General features: G+C 44.0%; 1 protein-coding gene and 1 pseudogene across 1 annotated transcript in view; both read right to left on the bottom strand.

The window, feature by feature from the left end:
* The window catches only part of LOC126556255 (39S ribosomal protein L15, mitochondrial), a 416,466-nt gene that overhangs the window by 336,781 nt on the left and 56,323 nt on the right, over positions 1 to 23,362 (bottom strand). The gene's annotated exons all lie outside the window — the stretch shown is intronic.
* LOC126556380 (uncharacterized) lies at positions 19,453 to 20,562 on the bottom strand (annotated as a pseudogene).

Below are 23,362 nucleotides of genomic sequence, written 5' to 3'. Positions count from 1 at the left end.
TACCTGCTTGCTTTTCCTTCCCTTCTGTTCCTTTAGTTCCTTTGCTCACACATTTATCCCACGGTAGTAGGAGCAACAAATAAAGAAACACAAAAAAACACGCAAAGAAATTGCAATTCAATCTCACAATCACACAAAAAAGCTCGTTTTTTCTGTCGGTTTTCTTTTTCAACGGCATCCGGAAAAAAAAACTTCGCTCTTGGATGAACAATTTGTGATGGAATAAGTGTGTCGGAAAGGCTCTATACAGCAGCATACACGGTCAGCAAGGCTAAATATATCACGAGTGTATGCGAGGAACGGGGCCCGAAACGTAGCCGAACGTCAAAGCGTACAGAGAAGAATTGCATTTTTCATTAGCTTCCGACAGGATTTTCGGACGAACATTTCTGGAAGTTCGAATATTTACCTGACCCCGGTTTGCACTGTTTCGTTTGCTGTGAGTAGGTTATAAGGTGTGGCATAAACTGGTGAACCATTAGAAAATTTGTTGGACACGGGACCGATGCTCCACACACACACACACAAGGACGTACCGCGCGGGGAAAAAGAGAGGTCCCGTAGGCCATGCAGCAGAGAGTGTGTTTGAGAGTACGGAACAGTTTTAGCAGCTGGGTTCGGTACAAGCAGTACCGAACCAGCGTACGACGTTCGACGTTTTTGGGTAAGCAATAATTCACCAGATCAAACAGACATTTTTTTTCCTTCTCTCCGAAAACTATGATGCCATTGTCGTAGACATTTGTAGGTTAAGAGTGAATCCATCATTGGAAAACCGAGAAGCAGAGTTCGAAAACGATCACATCCAAACCGCCTTCCTCAGATTGAGATAGAGTCCGGCAGCGGAAGTTAAATCTATTTTAAGTATAGAGAACGTCATACAAAGCTCACCTGTTTTCATTTTACGGCCGGTTGCTCCTAACATCTGGCATCATCCATCAGTCTCCTGGTGGGTAATTTGCATTTCTTGTATTCACCTGCTGGCGAGGTCGAGAATGGGGAAGGACGGAATGCATACTTTCTCGTATGCCAGTGGCGACCACTCAGACATCAGTTGTGTCCTTCGGACAGCTGGTAGTGGATAGGCGGAGATGGACAGATGAATAATTGACCGAAAATGCACCATGCCGGGTATTTGCCGGATGTGGATGCATTTTTGAGTAAAGTTCCATTGCCTCCATTTTGGTGGTAAATGATTGACTACTGGGGCTGGTTTGTTCTTCCCGCTTTTATTTTTTGTTGCACATCAAATATCTTTCTTCCGATTGAAACACTCGTTATGCGGCAGAACAGATTATCTTATAATGTCAAGCACTTTTTCGCCTTGAGTGAACCTTCCAGATAGAAGCAAGCAGAGAAGCGGCAAGAAAATGCAATCTTGTGCTAACACCCGTGCTGTGAAGCATAAAAGTGAGCGCACACAAAAAGGAAATCTACGCGGGAACGCACCGTTTTGAAGGGTTGCTCCACTCAAACAGGATCAAGATGAGTCATCTCACTTGGGATGGGGCTTTGGATTTAAGTTTCGCGGGCCATGTAATCCATTCCGCTGCAATCTGTGGGGCTGGTTGGGTGAAAGATAATGCATTTGCACCGTCGTTGTTTGCTGCGGAATGTGCGGATGGCAGGGTTGCCGGCAGTAAAGCCGCCTGCAATACCTTCTCGTGTCGCTAGCGTGTGGTTGTGGCTTGGTCTTCTCTCGAGCGTGAAAAGATGCTATCTATGGCGACGCCGTTGTTGTCGCTTGTCGTGGTCGCCTTATCTGCTTAACCCGCGCCATGCTCGATACAAGGAATCTGCATTATTTCAGCAGGCTCATCGCTGAACCGCTGCTGCGCTCGCAAAAGGGTGATAATGGTGCCGAGCGAATTACGATGTCACGGTTGCGGTTTACCCGCGGCCACGCGGTGTACATTGGAATTGAATCACTTTCTTGCAGTGCTTCGTTAGGAAAGTGTCCTTAAGAAATGTGAGGTCAGTGAGTTTCTTTAAGTAGCGACATCATTAAGCAACTGATGAACAAATAAGCGAATGGAAGTCTTAGAAGTAGAGCATGTGAAGAGAGCAGCAGAGATTTTTAACAACCATTCGGGATTTTTTTTTCCTATTACTTTAGGCAACAGATGGAAGAGGATAGTTCAAACTTTGCACAGAATTGCTAGAACTTACAGGGTGTACAATGAGTTCGAATACACTTTAAAAATTTGTTAAAGAAATGAAAACCTAAGATATTCTTTGCTAAGCCAATTTTTATTGAAACAATGTTCATTGAGAACCTTTAGCGGATATTCGCTAAAGGTTCTCAGAGCGCACCCCCTTTGGGATTAATGACGAGCTTGAGACGTGTTTAAAAAGAATTGCGTGTGATACGCACCTGGTTTATCGGCATCTCGTCCCATATCTTGTAAATGAGCTTCTTACAATGGTTTATTGGGGCAGCCCGGCGGTATAGGCGATAGCGGTGCCGGTCTTTACAAATTCCCGGGATGCAAATTCCTTTCGGACTATTCCCCCGTAGTTGAGGACTGACTATCCAACTTCGTGGCATCGGCAAGTCTAGCACGCCATTCGATGACCGCGCGTTACCTTTAGAAGGTCTTAAAGCCAAGAAGACACATTGGTTCATAGTGCTCACTTGATGTTAGCTCTCCTCGGCCAGCATGTATGACAATACATAAAAGTCCGGGAGATTAAGGTCCGTTGAGCTGGGAACCCACAAAGTCTTAAGGAGAAAATCAGTCAAATTCTCACCCTTGATGGATATTCGTCGTGTGAGCGTGCACCATCCTGTTGAAAAACGTTGAATGATCCTTCCGTTAGAGGTCCCGAAGTGCCGACGCCATTACTTTCTTCAGAACTACGGTCTTACGGATACACTGCGTTGATTTTAATGTTTTTTTCTCGAAAAACTCTGGTGGAAGCTTCCCACATTGTGTGGCTCCTGACCGCATTGAAGAAACTCCTGACCTGCATGCCGCGAAATTAGCAGATTGGCTCTGTCTAGTTTCCTCTTCTTTGTAGCCTCCGTTACTCTGAAAATTTTGCGTTTTTTGTACGGCGTGTATCTCATTGGCGGACGACGACGCGGGACCGTGAGCGGTTCCGGACTCTGCTGCAGCAGGCCGAGACCGCAAAGCGGTTGTAGCGCCTGACAAGTAGGTAAGTATCTCAGGTTCTTCGTCTTGATATGTGTGAACATACCCAATCGACATATCCAGATCTGCATCGGTTTTTTTTATGGTGAACCCGCTCCCTTCACCACCTTGACGACTGCTGGTGTCCTCGCTGAACGGGGCCGGGGCCAGATCTCACACGGACTTTGGCTGAGTCCATCTTCCGGTACCGACGATTGGCGATATAAATCAAATTTCGCTTCACTCTGTGTGATTTCAAGTCACTGTATTATGTCACTAGGTCGCTCACCTCTCGCAAACAACTTTAATACGATGTCGCTGTACCCTTTCTTCGTGTTAAGTAACGGTTATACTGTGCGCGCCAATTAGCCTGAAAAACTGTATTCGAACTTACAGAATATTCTAGCAATTTTTAACACCCGAGATTTTTGAGGAGTGTTCAAATATTTTTGTTTACGTCTGGAGGTTTTTTGACGCTTTCCCATATAGTTTTGCTCTTGTTCCAAGGTTTTCTAAGTATGCACAAATATTTTTGTTCTTGTCCCACAATTTTTTTACACCTTTCCACATATTTATGTTTTTTTTCTAGTGATTTTTCATTTCGTTTGGTAGTGAGTTTCTCGTTTAAAAGGCTATGCGCACTCTGAAGAACAAAAATCCTCGAGACGAGAACAAAAATATATGGAAAAACGTCATAAAACCTCGGGATACCCTGTATTGAACACCCTGTATCTACTTAGAGTCTCCATGCACCTGGTCATGAAATAAAACGAGACTCCAGCCTCGGCTGAATATACTTAGTGAAGGATGATAGTCTTTAAAAGTTTCCAATCGCAAAGCGGTTTCGAATGGAGCGCGAGCAGTACTTTTAGGCAAAATAATTCCATGCACAAAATGTGCATCACCACTCGTCGTCGTGGAGAGTAATTGTGAATGTGAGAATGCACCCGAGATTTATTTGCCAACACGCCTTCAGGTAAAGCTCGCGCCACTGTTACTTTGCGTGCCGCTGTTTGAAGCAGCACATCTTCAGATGAAAAGTTTCATAATTTTACATTTCACTAGAACAATACCTCGAACCTGGTTTGCTTTTTGTTTGAAGGGTAACGTCGAATAAAAATGAATTTGCTAGTAACTTTGAAGACAGTCTCAGCAGAGCATTTCAGTTTTTACATCGTAACAAATTAGCCCACTTGCCGTGTTCGGTTGGCAGCTTCTCCGTTTTTTTTTGTACTGTGTTGGATTTTCGGTGCGCCAATTCGAGAAGATTGTTTTGTGTTACTGGAATGAATAGCAATATACAGTAAATTGCCAGCGATGAGCACATAATGGAAAAACTTTGTTTGACTTCGCTTTTGAGTTGTGGTAAGTTGCATAGTTCCTTCTATCTTTATCTACTGGGGAAAAAACAGAAGGGGAAGGCACCGCAACAAAAGAAAAGGGAAGACATGGAACATGGCAGTAATAATGCGACGACAGGAGGTTCCGACAGCTCCCGGTACACTGATGCACTGCGCACCGCTTTTAAACGGCAGACAGACGGATGCAATGAAAATGCAACGGAGCTTCGGATTATTTATGTAGAGCGAGAAATGAAGCGCGGCGAGTTAGCGTTTTCTTGCGGTGAAAATTCCATCGCTCATCCGGTTGCTTTTCCTTCGCAAACATTCGCATCCATGTGGGACAGGCATATTGCTGGGTTGGCATCCGGCAGCAATGTAATGTGCACAGTACACCGGCATGGCGTCACACAACGGCGGGAGTTAAAAATCTAAACACACACACACACACAGCGAAGAGCAGGAAGTGCAGCTTTCTTATGCATTTCTTGATTTCCGTTCCCAGATAAATAAGTGGTGGTAGCGGTGGGCACACAAAATGGGGATTCTCAAAGAGGGTGTGCGAATAATTTATCTCCGGAGAAGATACACTCACACACATATCACCATCACGGAAAAAAGAAAGATCCCATCAACCGAGGACGGGCGAATGGAGAACCGAAACACGGTTCCACGGTGACGTTGAGCTTCCGGCAGTCCGGAAGATGTGTTTTGCTTTTCATTTTCCGCCTTTCATCCCGGCCACAATGGCGCTGAATGGAAAGAGAATTTATCTTTCCAGATCGTGATTCCAAACACAGTGCACAACAGTGTAAGATTCTTACCTTCAGTGCGGACAGATATTCGTGGAGCGGGGAGCCGGCCTGCCTTGAGTAGCAGTGGTGGGTTAGTCACAGAGCCTTGGGTTTTTATTTCGTTTCTGTTCACTTTGTCACTCACTCCGCAACTCGTTCAATTTCGATTTACACACTAACGTGTTCGCGTGAGGCATGAGGCACACGTGTTTACAGCAGAACAAACCGGAAGTACCTTTGAACAAACGTGCGAGATAGATGGCGCGCTTGCACCGGAAAGAAAGATGTATCGAGGAGTCCTTGGCAGAGAGCGTGAGCTGTCGTGCATTGTGATACATGCCCATGCACCACAGAGGAGTTACTAGAATTTCTGTTTTGTTGTTGTTTTTTTTTGGAATGGCACACACACACACACACCCACTTTGCTACCTGTTCTAGTAACAGCATTTTAGATTGCTTGGATGGATTATCGTTGACAGCTCGTTAGCTGTATGTAAATGTCGCCGAGTGTTTCCATTTCCCCCTGTTTGCTTTGTTGCCGATACTAACCACGCTTAAAAAAGCAAAATCTCCAAGAAATCTTGAGACAGTGATCCACTAAATCCCTGTTGGTAGAAACTTACAACATTATTTACCTTCTCCAAAATGGTAGACTGTAATAAGACGAATGGGGTGAAGAACAATAGTAATGCAGAGTTGGACCTTTTGCTACAAAGCTGCTTTGTATTTGTCTTACCACTGATAGTTTATTTACTTCCGGATGAGTTTCAATGAAGAGACATCGCACGATCGCTCTGTAACGGATCTTGGGAAAGGTTTGATAATTTGGTTAAAACTTTCCCTTTACTTTCGCTTATGGCACGAGAAAGTTGCAAGAGTTCGCTATCTTCGAAACAGGACACGACAGGACGACCTGTTGCTTGACAATGTCCATCGGGCACTTAGGACTTCCCGAACCACCAATGCGTCTCGCAACATTGGAAAATCAACTTCAAGCCACTAAAAACCAACTTCGAACGGCAGAAGTGCTTTGTTGGTTGAAAACTCATAAAAAAATCTGCCATTAAACTTTACAATCCAGAGCAAAGGTCCTCTCGAAACATCCCTCGGCTCTTGGATGACTAAATTATGATCGAGTTCTTTGCTGATGGTGCCAAACGCATTCGGTGGTGCAGTAAAAGCGACAGTCCAAGAGTGTGGTTTTTGAGGTTTTTTCGACTGGGAGATTACGGACAAAGCACGGCACTCCCCAACCGGCGAATCACCCGGCGGATGTGGCCAACTGCTAACGCAAGATGGTGTCCAGCATGGGGAATTATTATTTTAAGACCTACTTCGGGTCACAAAATTGACACTCATAATTGAATTTGAAGAATACCCGCAGGGCGTTGGCAGTTGTTGGTTGGTTGGTGTTAGCTTGCTTTGTTGTTATGCATCGAACTTTCACTTCGTGCTAGGAGTGAGAAAATGGCACTTATCTGGCGTTTTAAAGTTGTTACTACCTTTCGGGTTTAGATGAGAATTCATTACCCATTGGTGCAATTGATAGCTTAGCAATAAATTCGCGGCTTATGGTTGAGTAAGTACCATGTCTCCACGGAGTATGGCATCGCTTTGTACTACACCACAAAGCGAAAGGTGGGTGAATTTAATACACCTTCTGCACGTGCAACGATGCGCATCATTCCTTTTAACCTATCAATTCTCATAAAATCTCGGCCTTTTTTATGATATACGTACATATCTCCCCAGCCTCTGCTGGTTCACTTGGTAAAGAGGGTTAGACTGAAGAGTTGTTGATGAGCATATGTGGTGTAAGGGGTGGCTGATGATGAGCAAAGGAATGTTGGTAAGCATGAAATCATGATAAGGACAAGTGTCTATGTGAGGTAAACCCAACTCCACCCCTGGAACGATGGAACGCAATTGTTTGTGAGCGCTCGGTGTTGCAGATGCTTGTGCCACGATAATATGGTCCCGGCCGTTGACTAAGTGACATAACGATGATGGTGACGTTGGCACCGACGGAAGGAATGGCTTTTTGATTATTTAACATTCTAGCTCTTTTGCCGGTGTATGAACAGAGGTGTATGTGTGTGTGTGTATCTTCATTTTCATCTGTTTTATTTCATGTCTTCAAGCTGCAAGGTGTGTCGGTTGCGGTTAGCAGCACGGTACACATTGCAGACGGAAATGGAAACGCATCACTAAGAAAACAAGGCAAGAAGGCAGATGAAGGCTTGCTTTGTGGAACGGGTGTGTGAATTTATTTGCTGTAATTTGCATACTTTGACAGGGAGACAGCAATGGGTACAATGGGCAAACCCTTACTTCGTCGGGACTTCAGGTTGACGCCTTATGTGCGACACGAATCGAAGGAAAAAAAAAGGACGTTAGAGGACGTTCCGAGAGCAGGCGGTCTGAGTTTTATCTCTACACGTAGCAAGTTAACACCCCACAAAAGGGCTGTTTTATTTGGAGTTTCTCTGTCGATCTCGTCATCATTATGCTAGACTTTTTGAAAACGAAGCCAAACTTAGTGTCCTTCTGTGTTGGTACAGGAACTGGTGCGTAAAACAAAGCTTGTGCCATTTTTTTTTTTTCCTGCAACGACTGTGTTACGGCATCTCGTAGTTTTGCGTCCAGAAGAGTAGGTTGATAAAAAATGTATGTCTAACATATTTTTCTACGTTCCGTTCGTTGGTGGTGCGGCGAATGGAGCCACATTTACACAAACTCTGCTAAGATGCCACTACTATCCGAGGAAGAGCGAGCGTGCGAATTCAAATGCGAACACAAATCCTGTCGGAACGGGCTTAGAGTTACGTTCGAGACGACGTCCTCGGTATGGACCGCACTACTGTACCACCGAAGGACAGCGAACCAGCAATGGCGGTTTTGTTCGTTTCGTCTTTCGCACCAGCTATCCTTGGTGACAGTTGCGTTTTCGTTTGTTAGCGTTTCCACTGTTACACAGTATTCTGTTTGTGTTTTGAAATCTTTTTTTTTCTCTAGTTGTTTCCTCTTTCGAGTCAGTCTCCTTTTTAGTTGAAACCACTATCAAACAGTTATTGTTTCCGTGTTTTCAATAGTTCTTGCATCTCATTCATGCTAGAGCAGTGCCGTGAGTTTTATTTATTTCTGTAAGTTTTTGTTCGTTTTGGAAATGGCAAGTGGGTAAAAGTTACAATTTTACTTAAGCATATTACCTTACCAATTCCAAGGTTTCGAGTGAAGGACACAGATGAAGATACTGGCAACCCATGTAACGTTATGTACGCTTTATGTTCGTTGACGGAATTGACAAATGTTTGGTGTAAAATGACAAGCTAGTGGTGTAACTTTCTATTCACTGAATTCTATGATCGTTTTAAATAGATTCTCAGGATATGTCGAGAGTAGAATTTGATTTGGACGCTTTGTTATCGAAATAAGAACAAGATATTTTCTTGTAAGTTATTCAAAACAGTGAAATGCCTCAACGTATTGCCACCTAGGAAAATTTTGTCATCCATTTTAAACTTACTTAAAAAATTGTTTTACGGTTGAATGGCCGAGGCAAAAGAGAGGCCGTTCTTCCAACGGCAGAAAAAGAAAAAAATAGTTACGTTCGTTTTAAACTAATCTTAAGGTAAATAAGGTTTCGTTTAAAACCTTGCCGGATGATCTAAGCCCAAGGGTAGTTCCGGGCATTTTCATGAACAAGTATGGTCATTTAGACCAAATAAGCCAGTACTACACTGGTGGATCATTCTCTGAGGAGGGCACTGGCTTCGGTGTTTTTAGCGAGTCCACCGAAGCATTTTTCAAATTGAGGCAGCCATGTAGCCATGTTTACATCGTAGAGCTAGCCGCAATCTTGTACTCACTATTGATGATAGCAGCAAGACCTTTGGACCAGTACTTCATCTTCACTTCTTGCAATTGAAGCACTGAGATCTCCGAAGGCTGTTAAGAGTCAGGATCTCCTTACTATTAAAATCATTGAACTGCTTGGCTCAATGTTCGAGACGGCGTTTAGGATCTCGCTAATTTGGCTCCCTTCTCATTGTGAAATTCCCGGGAATGAGAAGGCAGACACATTGGCCAAAATAGGCGTCAAAGAAGGCGCTTTTTTACGACCGACCTATCTCGGCGCAGGAGTTCCTTGGTTATCAACAGCAACTTTTCCTGTCTCGCTGACAGAGCATGTGGGAGGCGGATGAACTCGGGCGTTTTCTCTTCTCGATCTCTCCGCAAGTGTCCCTACGGCCTTGGTTCGATGGGCTCTCTGTAGACCGGGCGTTCAACTGATGGGCTCAAATGATGTCGAATCATTTTGCGTTGAATGCTCATCTGCAGCATATAACTCTGGCCCAGACAAAATTGTGTGGCTGCGGTGACGGATTCCACGATGTGGATCACCTTCTGTGGTCCTACGTGGAATTTGAAACCGCAAGACCCTCCTTGTTGAGCGCAATTGAGCATATTGGCAGTCGAACGTGTACAGAAATTAGAGAAGTGGATTTATGGTTACAGTCTTATATTATTAGACTATAGCACTAAAAAATAATTGATCAAACTTAAATTTGCTAATCAAAGTCATATGAAACTCTATACCGTGAACGAACAAAACTGTAAGACCGCCTTGCGAAAAAACCTGCTGAAATAAAAAAAACTAAAAGCTTTCTAGCGCCGTCGTCTGCCAGTCCATTTTCCTGGCCTTTCAGGCATCCACGCCATCCTCCCACCTCAATTTGGGCCTACCACGCCTCCTCTATGCATGTAGCCGACCTAAAAAAAGACTTTAAGCACTGCGTCGTTCGGTGTCATTCTAATGACATGAGCAGCCCACCTAGAGCTCGTCTCTGGGTGGGCTCGTCGCTTCTCTATTGTTCTTAAGCACATACGAGGCCAAAATTCCTTCTAATCTAAGAAGGTTTCGTCAGTTTTTAAGAAGGTTTTTCGTCAGATGTAAGTACTGGGACTATAGAAAGTTCTTTATAGTCGCAGGTATGATCGTCTCGACAGGTGCTTTGAGTAAAACAGTTTCCTCAGACAATAGACAACCTGGTTGGCAGCCAACACCCTAGCGCGTATCTCAACATCCAATGCTGGTGTCTGTGCTGACTGCTGATCCGAGGTAGCTGGAGTAAATGTAAATTGATTAAATTTTTATCCTTCGGTTGCAAATGTATCCAAAATAAAGTCAACCACAAGATATGGATTTTTGAAAGATATACGTATTTTTCCATGTTTTAGGGATTGTTTTTCTAAACTTCTACATTACCTCTTTGGTTGGCCCGGTAGTTGGACTTGGTAAGGTGGACTTTTGGATATTTAAGTTTTTTTTTTTACATCTTTAGACTTTCAACATTATGTGGAGGGAAATAAGACGCGTAACATTATTGCGTGAACAGCAACGATATGCTTGGAAAATAGGGTGTTAAGCGACGATAAGGTAACATCAGCGTCGGTCTTCACACGATAGGAACTTGATTCAAATCCCACCCGGACCATCCTCTCGTAGTGTGGACTGACTATCAAACTACGTGGTAGCTAGTAAGCCATTGGATGGGCGGCGTAGGTCGTTAAGCCAAGAAAAAAGAGAGCAATGATCGTAAGTGAAAAGGAGTCTTTACAGTTGGGAAAAAATAACAGATAGAATAAAAATACTTCTCGTTATCAGGTGGAGTTCCTGTTTTATTTACTATGTGTTTAGTCATTAAAATGAAAAGATGTATCATTTTAGAGTAATTGCTGCCTTTTTCCAATTTTTTTACACATCGATCTTTTACACATCAACACTGTTACACCTCTTTAATGAACCTGGTTACGGACGGTATACTCTGTTCTGGATTTACACTCTCACTTCCTCTACGTTTCGTTACCCTGAATTTAACGAGAAAATGTGATTAATACTTTGAAGCTACTTTTTTAATTACTTGTACTAAGTTGCTAACACGGGTGCGTGTGTTTTCTATTTGCATTTAAAAGTGAACAAATGAGACACCATTTTGTTGTACGATGCACTTAGGCGCCCGTGTTCTTAACGCTTAAGGCAAAAAATAACTGGCACTACGGCACATTCTTTTGTCTTTGGAGAAATCTTTCGTCCAACCGAACCACAAACCAAACTGCCCGGGCACATTAACGCACCGGGAAAGGCAAAGCTTGCCAGTGGCACCCAAACAAACCACCGCAAAGAGTTGCAAATGGCCCAAGATAAACGGAAGAACGTGCCTAGAGTCCTTAGATTTGGTTTGGGGTTTTCCCTGTTCGGGAAAGCAGCTGCATACATCCCGGTGGTCGTGGCGAGTAAAGTTTTCGGTACGTTCCGTCAGTGGCAAAATGTCGGGACAAAAACTTAGCACCAATGCTGTTCCACCCTCAATGCAACAAAAAGAACACCCCAAGAAACGCATTCTTAATCCTCTCTTAGGCACCCGGTGGCAAGATACGTCGCCAGTCGGAAGGCTTTCAACGGTTGAAAGATTTGCTTTCCTCCGTCGGTTTCAGTTCTTCGGCGAAGTTTACTACAACCACAAGATCACACTTTCTCTCTTCAGCTAAGCGGGATGAACGCTAGCAACAAATGCAGTGCAGGTGCACTTCCAAGACGGTTTCCGGTTTGCGTGTAAGTAAATTGGGATCATTACCGTTGAGTGGGAGCTGCTGGAGCTGTGGCCACCTCGTGTGTTAGTTCGCGCGTATGTATAACGAGACCCAATTCTTAGCGAGTGGCGGCATTTTCCTGGTGCGGTTAGATTGCAAGCGTTCCCTAATCCCCGCTTTTAGTGGTGGCTGGGTATGGCGCTGACTGTGTTAGTATACGTTAGTTGGCCAATTTTAGCTCCGATCCCTCGTTCGTATGGGGTGGGATGGAAACGACACCTCATAAATTATCAAGATAAATTACAACACTCACTTTCTTGTTTCGGGTGGTCGTTTTTTTCTTCCTGCACAGACTTTCTGCCTTCGCTCACGCCGTAGGAACAACCTCGTCAGAGAGTGCGAGTTTCGCTAGGCTTTGAGGTTGAAGGACGAATCTTGAGCTACTGCCGCTTGCCATTTTCCTCGAAACAGCCCGGAGCGGAAAACTACCTTTCGGCCGGCGTCTTGTAACTTTACGCTTTTGTTTCACGAGCTCCACGAGCAGTAATCCTTTATGACAATTAACATAAAGTTTTGCAAGTGTTTTCTCACTCTTCGCTTCGTCCATTCCGTTCACTGCCGAGGTGGCTTGCTTGGTGGGTAGTAGACAAGCGGTCGTAAAAACGAGGGATTTACGGACAATCTTGGCAAAGTAAGCCACGGTGTTAGAACGAGGAGGAAAAAAACGCTTGAATGGAGACTAGTTCAGGGCATGGGGTTTGCAAAATTCGGACTTTCGGCTATCAGTTGGACAGAGGATCTGCGGTCAGTGATGGTTCAATTCAATTAAGCTTGGGACGATGGTAATGCTGGGCCCTTAAGACGATGGTGAACCGGTGTACGTTCGTTAGATGAATGGTTTTGGGGCTTCGCTGTTTTCTTTTTCTGCTGTTGGCATCATTACATTGGTCAAGCTAGCGACCGTTAGGGTGAGATCATATATCATTGAGCCTGTTTGTGATGATCATAATCGATGTAGGGATTGCATTATTGTCTTGGTGGTTGATGAGGATTATGGAGATGACGAATTTATTGCATATATTTTTTATGAAACTGAGGTCAGATTTATTGCAACTTCAAGGACAAACTGGAGAAGTGATTAAGCTGTATAAAAGGCGGTAGGCTTACATTGTTTTGGATAGTTTCGTGAGGGTATGTAGGGGCAACCTAACTTGAAAGTAAATGCGAATAGATGGGGATGGGATTAAATCTATTGTTATTTTGATATTTGGAGATGTATTCATAATTATTATATAGAAAGGGGCAGTGCAAAGCGGAGAGCGGAAGTGCAGGTGACAGCGGCGCCGGTCTTCTAACGGCAGGAGCAGGGCTCAAATCCCTTCTGGTCAACTTACGTAGTATCAGCAAGTCTAGTAACTCATTTGATGGTCGGCCTGACTTTAGAAGGTCGTCAAGCCAAGAAGAAGAAGAAGAACATAGAAAAGCTAGGGCTCTGAAATGCAGATTTCATAAAAAAGACGCCATCATCGCCTCGGAGAAAGGCGATAATGGCGTCGGTCCTCACATGGGAGGACCGAAGTGGGGACTGACTATCAAACTAAGTGGTATCAGTAAGTCTAGTAACCCATTCGATGGTTGGCCTGACCTAGAGAGGTCGTTTATCGTAGAAGAAGAAGATGTAAAACAGATTGCAGATGGCAGCTTTGCTTTCGAAAAAAATAATGTACCATCATCGGTCTTAACTTCAGAAAAGGCAAACCAAGACACCTCGAGACCAAGAAGAAGATTGTATCCACCCAAGTTAAGTTAAATGTACATCGTATTTCCAATATCGTAGGCTTAATTCTCCAAATTTTATTACATTGTGTTTATTATATTTTTGCTATTTTTTCTTTCTACTGTAGTATGTTTTAAGTACTGAAAGTGGTCTCCTCTGCCTTCCAAAATCTTACCTCTTCCCGACCATTACATCAAAACACAACAATAGCTCCATCATGTTCAACAAGAGATTCGAATGAATAAATTTCCCGTCCGCTAATTACCAGCAAGCAGCCGGGTCTAAAGCCCGGAAGTGAACGCATTTTCTTTTGCCCGCTCCGAACTATGCTTTTCCTTTTGCGTTGACAAATGAAATGTTTCCGCTGTTTGTGCACATTTTTCGGTGCGGTGCAGGCGGAGGTAACGAGTGACGTTCTTCCATCGATCAACTGGTTGGCTTGTTGAGCGGGATGCAACACATTTGCAACACCCGCTGCATGCACCCGTTGCTGGCGAAGGATCGTTTTGCATGTTCCCGAATTTACGAAACAATCATTAGCTTGCTCGCTGTGTGCCCGTGTTTTGTCCCTTTTTCCTTGTGTGTGTATGTTTGACTTGGTTTTTTTTCGGTAAAAACTTTCCCCATTTGCAAGCTTTCACAATGGGGCTTCATCGTCTGCGGGGTGTGATTTTCCTTTCCCGTGCAAAATAGTGTCCAGGGCAGTGGAGGAAACCTGACGTTGACTGCTCATCGTTCCGGACGTTCCAGCACGCTGCTCGAAAGTGGCCAGCGAGGAGACGCAGCGTTGAATTAATTGGTAAAATCTGACTTGGCATACTAATGCCGTTGTCATTAGTTTTGATTAAATTTATGAAACGAAACAAGAGTTTCGTACCCGTTTTAGCTTGTGTTGGTGGTGTGGTGTTGCTGATATATATTTTATCACTGGTTGCGAGCGCGTACCAGCAAGCCCAGTGAACGAGGCAGGACAGGGTAGGGACGCTACAAGTGCTCGTAAAAATGGCTACGCAAACCGTGGGACCGGAAGTCGAAGTGCTGACGAACGTTCCATTCGTTAAAGCGTCAGTCCAGCAGGGAGGTGAACCTGTGACAAGGCTCTTCCCTGTTGTGCTCCTGGTCCACCGACTACAGAAACTACCTCAGACAGAAGGGGCGGATAGCAGTCATGTTTATGTGTTGGATCCGGAGCTTATGCCCGATGCCTGTATCTTGTACTGCTAACACTACAACAACCACCACCACTAGATGGATTATACTCTTGGCCACCATCGATTGGCAACACGGTTCCTTCGTCAAGTCGACAGACAAACAGGTTTTGCACGCATGGACGTCCCACGTGCTGTTGCGGTTTAGAACACGTAGAACAACATTCACGCCATCATCGCCGGAGCCTTGCACCGTGACAGGAGCCTTTGACAATGGTTTTAAAACAAACAACACTTGTGCCTCTATAGCTACGAGCGCCACACCTCACCCTAGGCATGACACCTCGTGGGACAATGTGGAATGAATGTAAAGTTTTCGTTTAATTAATTTTGATAGGTACAAGTCGGTAACTGTTCCTTGCTTGGCTTTACGGCGAGCCTCGGTTACTGCTTTATCGATGCACAACTTTAAGCACGCTTCATCGATCGACAAAAGCGTGTGTATGTGTGCGTGTGAATTGCACGTGCAGCAACTTCCTATTGATCGCGTGATTAATTAAAGTCCTTTTGTTTTACAGGAGCGAGTGAACCGATGAATGGTATCGTTAGTGGTTATGCAGCGGTCGGGTGTCGGAAATGCATGTCCATGTTGGTGACAGTAAAAATGTGTGTGATTTTTGTTTGCTTTTTGTTGCTTTCATGTTAATGTTATGGTTTGATAATTGAATTTAAAATGAAAATATTTGTACAGTTGGATTATTGTTCTCTGTTCTAGAGGAAGAAGTACGAAAAGATATGAAGGAACATTTCCATTTACGGCTATAATCGTGGAGTTATTTTGTTACTTATTCGACTTCTGGTATGCCAGTAAGGTTTAACAAAGACTTCTTAATGTAACTAGATCAGCTTAACGTGGGAAAAAGGAATAAACTTGAATGGCGTTTAGTGAGAGGGATCCAAAAGAGGCTATGGAGGAATGGAAGTCGAAAAGCTAATAAAGGCTGTTGAAACAACGAAGACAGACAAGAAGCGGTTCATTACCGCCATGCGCCTTGCACGTACGTAGATCTGCCAGGAAAGCAGGGGAACGAAGGGAACTTTATGGAACGTATATTGGGACGTGGGAGAGGCTCGGGGAATGTGCCCATCGGTGACACCCAGAAGCAGTTCTCCAAAGAAAACAGCCTGAGCACGATCACGTCTCGCCTGCAACGATCCTAGGCCAAGCATGCAATCCTTAAAGCGTGGGAAAACAATTCTCTTGAAGCATTTTTGCACCTGGCCTAGAGGCCCAGAGGCGAATACCATACAGGCTATAGACGCAAATACGAGAGGAGTGCGGACTGAACAGCATACCAGTGCTTTAAGGCATAATGGATCGTGGATGTTAGATGTACTTCTATGTCCAAAACTTTGAATGACCTGGACACAATGGCTTCGAAGTGGGCAATGAAAGATAGTTTGATGTCGAGGAACACAGCCAAGTCGCGCAAAACATGGGCATGACTGAAATGGAAGGCATTTTTTTAGTTTATTTATAGAGACTTTGAATCTTAGAGACTACATTCGCATCTACTGTATACAAAAAAGGTGGTTTAATCTAATACAAAACTATCGTATATGTGGCTTAAATATTATGGAAAATTATTGCGATTCTGGCATATGATAATTGATAAGTTTAAACTGATATCAACACCACAGAAGCGGTAGAGTGGAGGACTGGATTTTTCTAGGAGGTAGGAGTATGTAATACGGGTATGACCTATAGGACTCGTTGGATATGACTGGATTCGGTATCTTCCCATGAAGAGGTCTACGTTGTGCCATGTGGAGTTCCAGTGTTGGGAGATGATGGTGTTGGTGAAGCGGATGACATCACGGCGTGAAAAGGTGTTGTATGGTTCGTCCAAACATTGTTGGCAAGTTGGTCGGCTTTCTCGTTTCCGTTGATTCCGGAATGTCCCGAAATCCAACAGAAAACGATTGTTGGGGATGCAGGTATGGAGTCTAGGAGCTGGTTGTGGGGGTCTTTGGAGGTGCCGTGTTCCAGGGCAGCCAGGACACTGGCACTGTCGCTGAAGGTGACGTTCTGTCGGTCAGTCTGTATTCCTTCGTGTTCGGCTTGTTGAATTGCTATTGCTTCGGCGGAAAAGATGGAGGTGTGATTAGGAAGTTTGATGGCGCAGTTGTCTGTGGTGGAGTAGATCCCACAGCCGGTTGAGTCCAGATGAACGGAGCCGTCTGTAAATATATGATGAAAATGTTTGTATTTAGTCTGAATTAAATGAGTAAAGGTACTATTGGCGATGTGGCTGTTTTTCTTCCGGTTCCCCGGAGAGCTTTTAAGTTCCCAATCTATGGCAGATGTACGGAGATACTAGGGACGAATTCCCCGGCGGGTGGATTGGATGATCGGTGGTAGTTGTTGGTTGGTGAGTGTTTGTAGTTCTGCGTTTGCTCTGGTGATGAGTGCAGTTACGTCGAGTCCTTTCTCAAGGATCCGAGCTGCAACTTTCACTAGTCGGTTGGTGATGATATGTTCCATAGGAAGGAGGCCGCTTTCCGGAAGAGGGAGTTGATCGGACTGGTGACAAATGCTCCAGTGGCATAGCGGTTGGCTGTGTGGCATTGATGATGCGGTTTTGTGTTATACGGGAGGCACAGTTATACAGGGAGTGTGTTTACAAATGTGGAGGATTTTGGATTTAGTGTGGGATATTTCATAACCCGACCCTCTCGATCACTGTCGAATCCCGACAACCCCTGTTTGCAGGAGTTTACGGGATTCGCAAGCGGAACGAGAAGACGAGGCCAGGATAATATCGTCTGTGTAAAGGAATGCTTGGATTTCTGTAGGAATGGAGCAAAACAGGGATTCCATGCTGATGAGGAAAAGGTTGGGAGAGAGAATGGCATCTTGTGGGACGCCATTCTCTAATGTGTAGTGGCTGGATAATTCGGTTCCTATTAATACTCTAAATGTCCGGTCCGTGAGTAAGCTTTCAAGAACTTGGTTAGAAGTCCACCAAGAGAAGTCCACCAGCGGGACAGCTGTAGAAGGATGGCATGACGCCTTGTCCGGTCATTGGCTTTGGTAATGTCTATTATTGCTAGTTCTATGTCCGGCTTTATCTAGTAAATGAAAGGCATTGAGGAGATAATTATAATGGAGGGATTGATGGGCACGGATGAAGAAGATGATAGAACAGAACAAAACAACCAACGAGAAAAGGAGGTATGACTGAAAAGACAAACAGTCGCTATAACCAAAAATTGAGAAAAAAATTTTTGATGTCATCGAAATACACCAAGTGTCCGGAAGATGGAAGTATATACCATACATCATTCATAAACAAAAGGGAAAAGGAATGACACTGTCCTAGGGGACCCCCGACTTACTAATGAACGGAGAGGACACACATGAATCTAACCAGACGTTGTATGTACGACTAACATGGAAAAATTCGAGCCGTTGCATTAAGTGAGTCGAGAAATCAAGTCTTTTATGTTTCAATAAGAGTAAGCAGTGCTGAACTTTGTTGAAAGCCACAATCCTTATGGATTAGAGTGGAGCATCATCAAATGGTTAGTTAGCTAGTCTATAAAGACTTTCGGTACAGAAACCTCTCCAAATTCTCTCCTTACATGCAGGAATGACTATCCTTACCAGACTTTACAACCGCTTCAACTTGACCTGCTACAGCTATCCTGATCCTATCCTGGTTTTCTTTGTCCATGTGGACGGCTTTCTCATGACATAACCTGCCTGCCGGAGCTTGGTGAGACGAATTCGCAGCACCACCAACTTGCAGATCTTCGTATAGTAAATGGTAGGTGGACTGACTGGTCGCAGGGGGCTCACGACCATCACGACAGGTATTTTGAGTGACAAAGTTTCTTATACCTAAGAAATACTATCCATTTGCAAGTTGAACAAGTCCAGATTGCACAAAATGGTTGGTTAAAATAAGTTGTGAGGTTGTAGTAGTTAGGTCTAAAGCAGATGAAAAGATGGAAAGAATTACTCATTATTCAAATACGCGGATAAAACGATTTTGTAATAATACTTTTTTATGTAGCACATAGTTATTTTATACTATTTATTATTCATGATTTTATACACCATAAACCCACATTTTCCTTAAAAAGGGAGTTGTAAATTATTTGAAATGTTAAAAAATAAGAGATGCCTTCGTCTTTTTGGGTTAAAATGTCCATTTTGTTATTTTTATGTCTTGTTGTGTGTCGTGTGGATGGTAGCAAGAAAAAGTAAAGTTATTTCTGGGGAAAAAAAATTTCCCCTTGATTTACCAACCCTGTGCACATCGATTTAGCGCCACATGATCGAAGCGAAAGAAATGGCTCGTCCTATTGAATGTCGTATTATTTTGTTTTATTTTTATCCTTTACGGGTGCATCAGCAGCATCCGGGTGACTTATGGCAAGTGTGTCGCTTTGTGCATATTTCCTCATTGTGTTTCGTCATGGAACTCGTAAGCAGATTGTGAATGCTATTTTGATCTTGAATAGAAAGCAACGTCGAGCGATACAATAGACCGATCCAGAACGGTTCTCAGCCGTACCTTTTCACACTACGCTCGACTGTGGCACACTTGGCTACGTAATACTGGCTGGTTAATGCTGTTACTCTCGGTTCACCGGTTTTCACATACGTCGATGACTCGATGGTCGATGGGACTGTCGAGATCGTTTCTCGTCCTGTGGTTTAGCGCTGCCGGGACCAATCTTGAGCCACTGTTCGCACTTTTTCCGGGACACTTCCATACGCTGCCAGGGAATCTTCTCCCGCAGCAACCATTCGAACCGCTCGTCCTCGTAAAGATCGTATTGACCTTCGGTGATGGGAAAACCGTTCGGTTCGGAAACAGCATCGAGCATACGCCACACCCCGGACAGGGAGTCCCGTTCGGCTGGTTCCAGTGCATCCTTCGGTACTGTAGGCTGCACTTTGCGCACCCGACGATGCTTGCGGCGATGCTGATCGTGTCGCTTTTTCTTCTCGTCTAGATGATACTTGAGGTCACATTTGAGCAGCATCCCATCGATGAAACTTTGAAACGGTGGACTAAAGCCGCTCGTATCTTCAAGAGACATTTCATGGGTGAAATCTTGCTCTTGTGTTGCGTCCGATGGAAGCATTGGTTCCTGACGTTCATCGAGCTCACCGATGAGTTGGTCGTATACCTCACGGAACTCGGAGGTGAATTGATTTAGCAGCATCATGTCATCACCTTCATCTTTCCCCGGTTTCTGGAAGGGTGTGGTTATTGAGGAAAAAATATCTTACAACGCTTTTCCAAAAGCATGTTAAATGCTGCTTACCTTTTTCCGCTGATCCAATAGTATGTAAGATTCGTCCAGGTCGGAGAAAGGTTCCGATAGTGCGCTACGAGTAGAATCAGAATCGTTTTCACACCGAGAACTCGTTCCAGGCAGCTCCAGCACCGAGAGCGGTCTGAGAATGTGCAGAATGCTGTCGGAAAAAGCTTGCCGGACTTCGGGATCTTCACTGGAGCCGGTAGCTTCGTACGCGTCCATACCGGAGGCACGTTTGAACGCAAGTGCCTTGCAAGAGAGTGGCAGCGCAACACTCGAACAGGAATCCGTACTCCGCGGTGAAGTTCTTTGTTGGATCGATAGGAAGCGGGCTCACCAGAATGTGTCCCGATGTGTGAGCGCATATGCCCGCAAGGAATATAGCTGTGACTGTGTTGGGTACGATTTGGTGGGATTGATTTGACCTGTTTTTGTTTTTGACACAGAAACACCGGCGTATTAGCGGATGTTTGGAAGCGAATGGGAGGTACAATGGATTAGGACAGCAGTTCGGCGACAGAAAACATTCGGTGAGGAGTGTTGGAAATAGTAAGGGAGCAATTGTTAAAATAGGATGAAGTGACTTTTAAAAAGTTTTGCAGCTAAAGAAGTCAACGTGGCTACGGAAGTTTTGAGGAAAATTAGTGGTAGTTCGGTTAGTTGTCTAACGTTCCCCTCATTTGAATGTTGTATTAATACCGTAGTATATGAACCTTGTACTTATGTGCTGTATTTTTAAACAACAGATAAGACAAAATTGTTTTTGTGAAAAGTTAAATCAATGATTTTATTAGAAAACGCAGAAAACATAGCAATCCTTTTTGAAAGATGTCTAGACAGTAAGCTATAAAGTTCTACCAACAGTTATACCTGAACAAGCTCCATTTTATAATGAACAATATGCATCTGAAATCTGACGGTAGTCAAAGCCGGAAGGATACGTTGGCTGGGGCACGTGATGAGGATGTCGGACTCATACCCCGACAAGAAGGTGCTCGTCAGCGACCCGTTCGGTACGAGGCATAGAGGAGCACAGCGAGCTCGTTGGCTGGATCAAGTGGAGTCTAACCTGTCGGAGATCGGATGCAGCCGTGGATGGAGGACTGCAGCCCTAGATCGAGTTTCCTGGAAACTGATTGGAGACCTGGCCATGTCGACGATACGTACTCAATCTTGAGCAGGTCAAGAAGAAGAAGAAAATGCATCTGATGAAGAAAATCATATCATATCCAACGTCTCGGTACGCATGCGATGCGACAAGCCGAAACTGGTTGCCTCCACGTGGCTCGCTACATCAACATCTTCGGTGGATCCCACGTTGAGTCATCTGCGCTGGAATGTTGGAGCTTCTGTCAGTTTCCACGATCGGCCGTCTTGTTGCTTCAGCGAGATCCCGATCACGTTACTCTGCCAAGTGTGGATGCCCAGGCGTCCGGATGTCCTCACGCGCAATCCTCACATCCATTCATGCTTTATCGCCTGCCAATGATCTGAATGTTCCCACTCTCTTTTCCTTGATCCCACTCTATGCTCCTTCACGTTGCCAGCGCGATAGACCCCCACTCTTTATTCCCTCCCACCATTCACGCCACAGTCATTCGTATGTTTCGTACCTCTTATTTGATTACAAAGTCCCAGCTTCCGCTCCCGTCGTCGTGAATATTCGTCTTTCTATTTTCCTAGTTTAAGTCCTAGTTTTAAAAAGATATTTGTAAAACCCCAGTGGCAAACAAATTAATAATAATAAATAATAAATAATTGCAATAAAATAATAATAACTCAGCACATGACAGATTGAACGAATGTACTTTCAAGGTGGTTTTTAAAAGTATTTATTTATATTTGAGTATGACGGCTCTCCACCGTATTGCCAATTTTGTGTTTAAAGTAGTTGTAATAAAAATCAAATACATGTAATTACGCCAAATCATGAAACGTTCATAAAGGTGTAATATAATCTCTCATTACTTTCTGCTACTGCCGACTGCCAGGTTTATCGCTCCCGATTGTGACACAGGGAAATCCAACGTTAGCACGCGCTGGCGTTTAAAACCCACATGACGGTGGCTGATAAATGGATTCTAAATCGGTAGGGTCAATTTGCCTTAACATTATAAGACCTAACCGTGAGTTTTATTTTCGTGTGCACGGTTGAGTTTTTGATGCACCGCCATACTCGACGATATTGCGTCTTGTACACCAGTATGACGAAAACCTTGAGGACCTTGCACTGCAGTGACTTCCCGCCGGACAACCGGTGTCGTCGTTGTCGACTGTGCATGAGTTACGGAGATTGATTCGATAACGATCGGTGACCTTAGTTTTAACCATGTTCCATAGGATGACACTTCCCGGGTGACGCTGGTGTAATGGAGCGTTGGTTCATTGACAAGGCGCACGAGCCACCGCAACCGCAAAGTGCAACATCGGTACGATCGGTGTAGTGACATGTACATCGATTCAGGTTATTCCCATAATTGATATCTATAAATGGGTTATTATCAGTGGTCGCGATATCACTGGGTCCAAAAATGAATGGGAATATAGTACAAAACACAGTTCAATGCTTATGATGATGAGTTTACGTTAGGGGAAGTAGGACGAGACGGTGAAAAGCTTTGAAATCCCATCGCTCGCGCTTCTGTACCGAGGATTTATTTCGTTACTTGCTTTCACCAGTTTAGCAGCTCCGCTGACGCCTCTTCGATTTCTTCATGCCCTCGTTATCGTTTAATTCCTATCTTTTTTAAAATTGTTTTTCCTTTCTTAAGTGTTGTACCACTCTTTATAGTCCGGTCCTTTTCTTTATGTATGTCTTTCTCTCGTGTTCCATGGGTTGAAGTATTTGTCAGTCCTCTTTTGTCTCAAAAGTGAGGTGAGTTTTAAATCTAGTTTAAAAAGCAATATCGTAAAATACTAGTGGCAAACAAAATATATAACAAAAATAGTAAAAATTAAAATCAAAATCAAAAGAAACCCGATCCAATTTTATTTTTCGCACGCTCGGTAGATAGGATTTGTGACGTATTTTTGTTCCTTAGCTATTGCAAAACAGGGCTTTCCTTACCATTTTTTTTTCATCCTTTATATCAAATTGGCCGCGTTATCACATTTTTATCCTTATCAATGGGGCTGATAACTGGAACACAATAAATCAAATCTAAACACACATTTTCCAAATCCTACGACGTTCACTATCGCCAAGATTATCAGGTAGTGACAAGTTTTCGGCTGTTCT

Source organism: Anopheles maculipalpis, chromosome 2RL (genome assembly GCF_943734695.1).
Source record: "Anopheles maculipalpis chromosome 2RL, idAnoMacuDA_375_x, whole genome shotgun sequence".
In the NCBI taxonomy this organism is placed as follows: domain Eukaryota; kingdom Metazoa; phylum Arthropoda; class Insecta; order Diptera; family Culicidae; genus Anopheles; species Anopheles maculipalpis.
The sequence above is the reverse complement of the archived record's forward strand: the minus strand, read 5'-3'. Positions and strand labels throughout refer to the sequence as shown.